The sequence below is a fragment of the Hoplias malabaricus genome, chromosome 13 (genome assembly GCF_029633855.1).
Source record: "Hoplias malabaricus isolate fHopMal1 chromosome 13, fHopMal1.hap1, whole genome shotgun sequence".
NCBI classification, from domain to species: domain Eukaryota; kingdom Metazoa; phylum Chordata; class Actinopteri; order Characiformes; family Erythrinidae; genus Hoplias; species Hoplias malabaricus.
In genome coordinates, this window is record NC_089812.1 from 32,381,945 (window position 1) to 32,391,621 (window position 9,677).

At 39.4% G+C, this 9,677-nt stretch overlaps 1 pseudogene; it reads right to left on the reverse strand.

The window, feature by feature from the left end:
* Nucleotides 1-973: 973 nt before the first annotated feature.
* On the reverse strand, nucleotides 974-7,228 carry LOC136665046 (immunoglobulin lambda-1 light chain-like; annotated as a pseudogene).
* Nucleotides 7,229-9,677: the final 2,449 nt, after the last annotated feature.

Here is a 9,677-nt window from a genome sequence, read left to right on the forward strand (position 1 = left end):
TGGTGATGCTGGTCAAGCTGATCAACCAGGTGCTGGTCATGTTGGCTGACCAGCTTGGTCAAGCTTGGTGTTACTGGTTGTTCAGGTTGATAATGTTTGTAAACAGGCTAAACCATCAAACTTAAAGAGCTAAACTTTTCAACCAGCTTGAGCTGGCTAGGCTGTTCTTTTCTGCAGAAATGGGAGAGGAGCTCCAGACTCATTAGTGACTGAATCGCTTGAGGAAATCGGATTCGTCAGACAAGGCCATTTTCTTTAATAGCTCCTACGTCTAGTTCTGATGCCCAGATGTAAAATGTAGATGCCTTCTTCTTTGGACTGCAGTAGACTGCAGTTCACTCTTCTGCGGACAGATGGCAATCTTCACTAATGTTCCACGGGTCCCCGTCTACGGGTCGCAACGGGTTCACTGCACATCCCCTTTTCTACATTCACTTTATTCCCCCCGCCATAAGACACCTAAACGTTTTTTTCTTTTAATTTGTGTAAGTGTTGTGAGAGTGGCGGTAAATGTCCAGTATCACGTTTTGAAGACATTCAGGCTCTTTTTGAGTGTAGTTTAAGCCTCAGGATCTGAATCTCTCACTGGAGCCTGACATTTGAATTCACTCTCTGTACTGCACTTGTCTGGACAGTGACCACTGACTCTGATCTGCTTTAGATCATTATTTTCATTTCCAGTGACATTATCAGTGACCACAGGTTTCACAACATCTCAGTGTAGCTGAATGTCCATATCTCTCTTCACTCTACAGTCAGTTTATTATCTTATCATTTTATAATCCTGTAGAAACATGTTTCACTCCTTTAGTCATTCTCACTCTTATTCTCTACATGTGTTTCATTGAGCTGCTGAGGTCTCTGATTAATATCTAGAACATTATACTGGACTCTCCATCACCATGAAAAATGAACAACAGTTTCTTTAGTAATGCATTTTATTAAACTTCAGCAAACAAACATGTTATAAAACAGAAAAGATAAATGACTACGTCAGCAGGAGATGATCCAGTGTTTGTTAATGACGTCAGCGTTCTGTCACTACACGTTAAACTACTGTTTCTATGAAGCTCTGTTACTGTGAAGAATAAAAGAATGAAGATGTATCAGATGTGATCAGGTTCAGACGATACATTCAGACTTCTTCAACTTTTTACTGGCGGTTTTTGAGGCAGAAGACACTTGACACGTTACGTCTTTATCTTTCTCCCACTCTGACCTCTCAATGGTCAAAAAGCTGCTCAGTCTGAATTTCTTATTGGTTTGCTGCTCTGCAGAGCCAGTGGTCACTCCACTGCTGACCGCTTTACTGTCCACCAGCCAGCTCACATCAGCAAACCCAGTGGGCATATCACTGACCACACACACTAGAGTGGCTTTGTTAGACTTCAGCTCTTCACTGGACGGAGGGAAGAGGGTCAGAACAGGAGCCGGGGCAGAAGCGTCTGATCAGAGAAACAGATAAAGACATGATTTAATACACTACAAACAATGAGAATTAAAGAGTGTTTGAAGTTGTGCCCAGTTTGCTGTTAATGAAAGTATAATTTTTGTCATGTTCTAATGGAAAACACCTGTTGTAAACAATTTAATTGATTTAAATACATTTCTTAAAAATACATATAGAGTAAATTGAACCTTCATTTTTCTTAAAGGAGTTATAATGAATATTAAAAAAAAGTATTTTAGAGTTACATTGAGGAACAGAGAGGAAGATGGAGAGACCATGAAAAAGTATTTTAGTTTTTTGTTATATTTTTTTAAAAAATGACTTAAAGCATAGTTTGCTTATTTTTGAAATGTCTGCATGTAGAAGTTTGGAAAGCTCTGATCGGGTGAGTGTTATTTAGTTATTTTATTTTCAAAATCAATAATGGACAACAAACGCAATTGTGTCTAAGGCGTCATATGTAATGCACAACATGTATTTTAACATATAATTTATATTGGAAAAAATTAAATACAAAGTCTGCCAAAAATTTACACAAACCTTATTTTACGTCATATTTACTGTAACATGTCTTACATTCAGCAATTAAACTGTAAATATGCTTTATAATACCAGACGTGTGTTCTCTGTTAAGAGTTATTTCTAATTTTCCAGTTAGAAAATCAACAGAACTTATCTGTGGCTTTAAAACATATGCATCAGACAGCAATGAGAGCAATGTAACTTCAGCAATAGCTGACTTACAGCATACTTTCCAATCAGCAAGTACTGTTTTCATATTTATCCACTATCAAATTTCACAACAGAGGAACACAGTCAGGGTTTGATTCTGAAATTATAGATCATTGATCTTCCTTTGGTTCATGTCTACCTCCAACTCTAATGCTCTCCTTCTTTTAAACACACAATAAAAATAGACAAAATCCTTATTCAGTGTTATAAAGTAGCAGTTTGATTGTTAAAGCTGAGTCTGAAACATTAAAGAAGTGAAGTGTAGATAAAGAGAAGAGTTTCTTACCGGTGACGAACAGCTTTGTTCCTTGTCCGAATACCACAGTGCTTCATTTCATATCATCACCCGTACAATAACCTCCTCAGTTTCAGAAGTGAAAGTAGTGCAACTGAAACCTCCTCTACACTTCAGCTCTCTCTTCTACTGTCTGTGATCAGCACTGAGTCCTTCCACATCCCGTTTCAGTTTCTGGGAATTCCACAGCTCTGTTCTCCTGGGATTTCTTCCCACTTCCTGCTCAATAGACCACTTTTCCACTCCACTTTTCTGCTGAAGCTGAGAGATGTGCTCAGTCAGATGGAGATGTCAGTGTGAACAGTGAGGAGGTTTTTGTCCTGCTCTCTATCACTGTGATACAGCTGAACTAGTGGAGTCATCCCATGTTCCACAGTAATACACTGCAGAGTCTCCTACCTCCACTTTACTGATTATTAGCTGGTAGTCGATGCTTGTGGAGGCTTTAGATGTGAAGCGTGCAGATGAAAAATTATCTCCATATTCATCAGGAGAGCTGTCAGAATAATAAAATCTCAACACAAACTGGGGAGCTGCTTGTGGAATCTGTTTATACCAGGAGACAGAGTTGCCTTCATCCTTTGCGATGTTACAGTCCAGACTGACAGTGTGGCCCGGCTCTGTTTGCACTGAAGGGGTCTGTGTCACAATTTTCTGTGAAGTGACCCCTGAAACATAAAGCAACATTGAAGTGTATGAGCAACAGTAACATTTCACACACACTCTTAGTTACACACACACCTCGTCAGTGTAGAGAGAAAAGCAGGAGGAGAGATCTTACATGCCAGAGCAGGGAGTAGAACACAGAGAGTTGGCAGCATGTTGTCTGTGTGATCAGCAGAGGGATGAACAGAGTGGAGGATGAAGAGAGGAGAGAGTGGAGGGAGCTTTCATAGGGAACTGAGGGAGGGACCTGAATCTCTAATCAGCCAATCCGCTGAGACTTTCTTCACTGACACGACTATAGTACTGTTTCTGCAGTGAGGAATGTTTTCAGAGACTGTTTTATTGATCACATGCATGATTAAATACAGTGTGTTCCTCATCATGTGTGTGTGTGTGTGTGTGTAGGAGAAATGGAGAGTAGCTAAAAAAAATTATACATGGCTTCCATGATGCGTGAAGTGCTCACTTGTTTGTGAAGTGGGCTTTGTGTTCATTTTGAGTGAAACTCTTCTTGTTCATTTTGAGTGAAACTCTTCTTGTTTGTGGGTTTTATTAATGTGGGTATACATTTAAACTGAAAGAGGCTGCCTAATAAACAAAGCTTAAGATCTCAATCTGTTTTCTTATATGAACCAATTTTACAAAGAATATGATGGGTCTCTGACACAAAATGAATCTTTGATAGGAGTTTATGTGTCTACAGCTGTTGTCTGAAAGCAGAAGTGAATGTGAGCAGTGAGGAGGTTTTTGTCATGGTATGAATCACTGTGATACCCACTCTTTAGCAGAGTTATCCCATGTTTTACAGTAATACACTGCAGAGTCTCCTACCTCCACTTTATCAATAATCAAAGTGTAATCAGACTGTGATGAGTGTGTTGATGTGACTTTATTAGATGAGAAGCCAGATCCATATGAGGGTGCACTATTGCCGTGCATAAAATACAAAACATACTGTGGAACTCCTCCTGGAACCTGCTTATACCAACGTACACCACTGCCAGTAACAGACCCCAGATTACAGTGCAGAGTGGTCTTCTCTCCTTTAGTGGCTGTGAGAACAGGGGGCTTCTGGGTCACCACAGTCACAACACTGACACCTGCAATAAAAGCAGCATCCATGTTACATTAGTTGATGCTCACATTAGATGGAGGTAAATTCTGAGGAGCTCCAGTGTTGTGAAATCTTACATGAGAGAGCAGTGAAGAGAGTGCAGAGTACTGGCAGCATCTTGTCAGTGTGTGATGACTCTCTGTGCTGAGTGAAGAGATGAGCAGCTGGAGGAGCAGATAAAGGAGTGAGTGCAGGGGTGTGCTATAAGAGTCAGGAGGAGAGAGGGAGGGGTCTCTTTAACTTTGTATATGAAACCTGACTAATCAACTGAAGATAGAACACGTAAAACATTTATTTTTATGACTAAATTCCTACATTGGATTGTGTTTGGATGGTGTTTGTTCTCTTCATAAACATCATCATGAAGAGGGAGGGCTCTATAAACTACAAATACTATATATATATAATTCTCATGTGCTAAATACCCCCAATAGAATTATTCTGCTGATATTGTCTTCCTATAAGTAAAATTGCTAATCTTACCATGATCAAACACCATAAACATGTTGATTTTTACTTGTACTCTTTATTTTATCTGTGTATAATCCTTCTCTTAGTTCCTTTCTTCCCTTAAACTCAGGACACTTATATTTGCTTCACTCGTATAAATAATAATAAAATAGATTTATTACATTAACTTAAGGTTTTGATTCTACCAATGACAGAAGAAATGGAATCTCCTCTTCATTTGTATAGAGCTAAAACAGCAGACCAGTGTTGAGCAGGTTGGACAGCAATCACCTAGATGTTAATGCATTAATGAGTGGCTGTAGTAATGAAGTCATTAGGTTTGTGCTTGAGGAGGAACTTGTTCGAGAGCATGCACAAGCTATAAATATTGGTAGATGGGAGATTGCTGGTGGACGTAGGTAAAATAACTGCACAGAGTGCTTTGTATTAACTACACTGAGGCCAGACATGGTTCTCTACTCTGAAAGTAAATGGATAGTTTATTTCATAAAGTTAACTGTTCTATTTGAGGATGCAGTAGATGAAGCATTCAAAAGGAAGAAGCTGAAGTACACAGACTTGGTGGCTGAGGTGAGGGAATGTATTTGGCAGGTACATGTAAGACTGGTGGAGATAGGTGTTAGGGGATTTTTAGCCAAGTCTGCCACACCCCTGCTTGTGCAGTTCAGCATCAGAGGCAGGAAACTAAGGGCAGCTGTGAAGTTATCAGAAACAGCTGAAAGGTCTAGTCAGTGGTTGTGGATAAGGAAAGTACAAATTATTTGGGGAATGCACTGTAGAGGTGCTATTGTTGTTGTTGGTGATGTAGCATGTAAAGTTCACATGGAACTGGTGGCACTGAGCTACATTAACGGTGCCAGTGGGGCTAGGTACAGCCTTAGTCACCAGGCAGGCCAGTGTGGACTTATGGTTGTTGATGGTAAAGGGTGAGGTCAGACTATAAAGCTCGCTTAGAGTGGGGAGGGTCTGGGACACCAGACTTCAGTGTTGAGCCTTCTGGAGTTGTTGTGGACTTAATTTAGTGAAACACCAATGAGGGGCGGTGCCTAACTGGTGACCCCTGTGAAGGATCATAAACGGCCACGTCAACCTTAGTGTTGAGGGGTAGGATTCAAACAACAGACATTTTGTGGCTGCAGGTAGGACGAGAGTGTGGAAGCTCTGTGTGAAGCTCTAATGGATTGGCATAGGATATTTTACATCTTATCCTGTGTATGATTATAATTAAATCCTGTGTGTTTCTCATGATGTGTGATGTAAAGGTTTCAGTGTTGAGGTATCAAAGCTTCAGTGACTCTCCTGCAGTGCTTCTGATTCTCACAGTGGAGTTTTCAGGATTTTAGACATGGGGTGGCAATAGGGTGGATTACAATTTTTTTAAACATGATTTTATTATGAAGTGCAAGCTGGAAAAATTGAAATTCTGTCAGCCTCTGAGAAGGCATAATAGACCTCCTGTGGGAGGAAACCAGAGCACCCAGAGGAAACCCACACAGAAACAGGGAGAACACACCAACTCCTCACAGACAGTCACCTGGAGCGGGAATCGAACCCACAAACTCCAGGCCCCTGGAGCTGTCTGACTGTGCCACCTACCAGCTGCACCACCGTGCCGCCCAATGATGATACAGTAGAACTCTATATTATTACATGACATTTATTTATTCCACTGTTTTTTTAGGTAAATTTGTGGTAAAAATAATTTGAATTTGGCATTGAATTTGAACCTTACAAGTGATTAGAGTAAGATGTTTTCTGCATTGCAGAAAAACCTAGCACAAAATATTAATAGAAGGACCTGCTAGCCTGTTAGCTGAAGGTATAATTGACCAGCTCGATTTTAGTTTATTTATTGTTTTGTACCGCCATTTATGCTAACTCCACATCCCATCTATTAAAACACTCTTTAAATATAATAAAACACTAAATACCCAAGTCAATATTATATGTCCCTTCTAAGGAGGTTATACTTCTACAACTGTCTGAAAGCAGAAGTGAATATGAGCAGTGAGGAGGTTTTTGTCATGGTGTGAATCACTGTGATACCTCTTCTCTAGCAGAGCTGTCCCATGTGTGACAGTAATACACTGCAGAGTCTCCTACTTCCACTGTATCAATAATCAAAGTGTAATCAGACTGAGACGAGTGTGTTGATGTGAATTTAGGAGACGAGAAGCCAGATCCATATGAAGGAGAGCTATAGCTGTGAAAATTCCTTAACACAAACTGTGGAACTCCTCCTAGAACATGTTTATACCAACGAGCATCATTAATAACAGACCCCAGATTACAGTGCAGAGTGGTCTTCTCTCCTTTAGTGGCTGTGAGAACAGGGGGCTTCTGGGTCACCACAGTCACACCACTGACACCTGCAATAAAAGCAGCATCCATGTTACATTAGTTGATGCTCACATTAGATGGAGGTAAATGCTGAGGAGCTCCAGTGTTGTGAAATCTTACATGAGAGAGCAGTGAAGAGAGTGCAGAGTGCTGGCAGCATCTTGTCAGTGTGTGATGACTCTCTGTGCTGAGTGAAGAGATGAGCAGCTGGAGGAGCAGATAAAGGAGAGAGAGCAGGGGTGTGCTATAAGAGTCAGGAGGAGGAGAGGGAGGGGCTGTCAACCTTACACACTTTATAAAACATATATCACTGTTATGGGATAGAGAACATAGTAATGATTGTTTCTATCAACATACTGGACTTTAAAATCACTGTTGTACCTCTAAATGTACATTTTTCTTGAGAGTGTATTTATTCAGTTAAAGAAGTGCACAATGTAATGCATGAAATGTCAGCGTTTGTATTTCCATCATTCTAAGACAGGGTTAATGGTTTTAATTTGCATACAGCTAAAAGAACACAGTTGTCTTGAGCAGGTGTATCCTGAGTGTGTCTCATAATGTGTTATGTTTGTGTAATGTATCAGTTTCAGTGTTGAACTGTTAATGATAACAGTGTACTACAGTTTGACAGTTAAGGGACTGTGTGGAATAAAGTCACATCTACTGAACCACCTCCTCAGTGCTTCTGATTCTGACAGTGGAGTGTTCAGGGTTTATGACATGGGGTTACACAAAGGGGTATGAGCACACCAAGAGCTGGCACCTCAATCTATATCTGTGTCTGTGCACAGTATGTTCATTCTTATAGAAAGAGACATACAGTTTCAATCAAATTACACTGATGGAGTGCAGTGTAGTGTTATGAGTTTTGCCAGAGACATTTAATAGTGTAACATGGTGTTTCTCCTTGAGCAGGGGATCAAACTCTCATCTTCAGGGCACTGGTGTTTTCCACTAGGTTACACCAACCACAACATCAGTGGTTTTAAAGCAATAATCCTGAGACTGTGCTTTACATGAAGCCGAGAACCCACAGCTTGAAGTGGTGTATTGCTTTAAAAACTAGCTACAAAACAAAGGGCATAATACACAAAAATATATTCATATTATGTTATTAATAATATAAAATAATCAGTTGTTCTGTCAAGAAATATACTTGTTTACAGCTGGCTATAGTAAAATAGGCTAAAAAAATAAACCTGAAATAAAGATGTAAATTCATTGTCGTTCATCATTGTCTCCATTTTATGAACTTTCCTTATATTTATAATATGTCCATGAACATACAACAAAATATAATGTAGAAAACGTCACATTGTAGACAGCTTGTTCTCATCAAGCTATAAACACAACACAATGTTGATTTGTTAATGTAAATGAACACACACATACACACACACACACACACACACACAAAACAGTGCCGGACTGGGACAGCTGACGGCCGGGAATCATTATACAGCTCAGGCCACACACTCACCAGCTTGCAAGCTCATTCATCAGCTAATTATTAATTCATAATTATATACAGTTGGTGGTGGTGCAACAGGTAGTGTCTCTGTCACACAGCTCAGGGACCGTCTTTCCTCTATTTAAGCTGCACTAAACACAAGCTTTATTGAGTGAGTGAGAGTGGATTTATATATATCGGCTAAATATTTTTTACATGCTCATCACTGCAGAGGTTTTGCAAATTATGAAAACATTCACTTTTACACTCATTCACTCTACAGTCTGTCTACAAGAGTTTGAATCAGGCACTGCACTGTAAAAAACTTCAGTAAATTTTACGGTGAAAAGTTGTAAAACCATAACTGTAAACTGTGAAAAGGTTGAAAACATTTTCTGTAACAGTGAAACACCGTAGATACTTTTATCAGCCAAAAACATTAATTTTTACATATTTTCTTCTTTTACATTTTTTACATTGTTTCACTGTTAAATGCACAAACCATTAGGGGCGGTAAAAGTGTCCAAGTACTGGGGTTGCATTGGGGTGATTATTTTGTGTATTTGTGTGTGTGTGTTTGTGTTTCTGTGCATGTTGTGATGAGATGTGTGTTGGTCAGGAAAGTTCACCATCAGCCGGTGTTCTGAGTGCTGGAGTATGGCACCCAGATGCCGCACATTTCTTTGCTACTTTTAGCAATACCTCCTTTAAAAGCTGAATATAGGATGTGGTTTGGCTTTATCTGAAGATGACTATATCTCAGTCTCATTCTCTCATTTGTCACACTATTTACATGTTAATTTTATGGCAAAAACTATCTATTTGTTATTTTTATGTAAATACTATGGGATTTTTTATGGTGTATATCTGGTTTTTTTTTTTTACAGAATAGTACTGTAAACAAATCAGTTCTTGAATGTAAAATTTACGATTGCCAAAAATATGACAGTATATTTAATGGTGAAATTTTGGCAACCACGGCTACCATTTTTTTTTCTGTCATTTTATTGATTATTGTTTAAGTGTGGAGTCTGTCTCTCATGTTGTTTAAATCAAGGTCCATGATCCTCATGTTGGTGAAGGACTTAGACCTGATTTAGGAACTGTCCGGGTTAGTGCAGACAACATGATGATTCTGTTCAGTGGATCTTCCCCG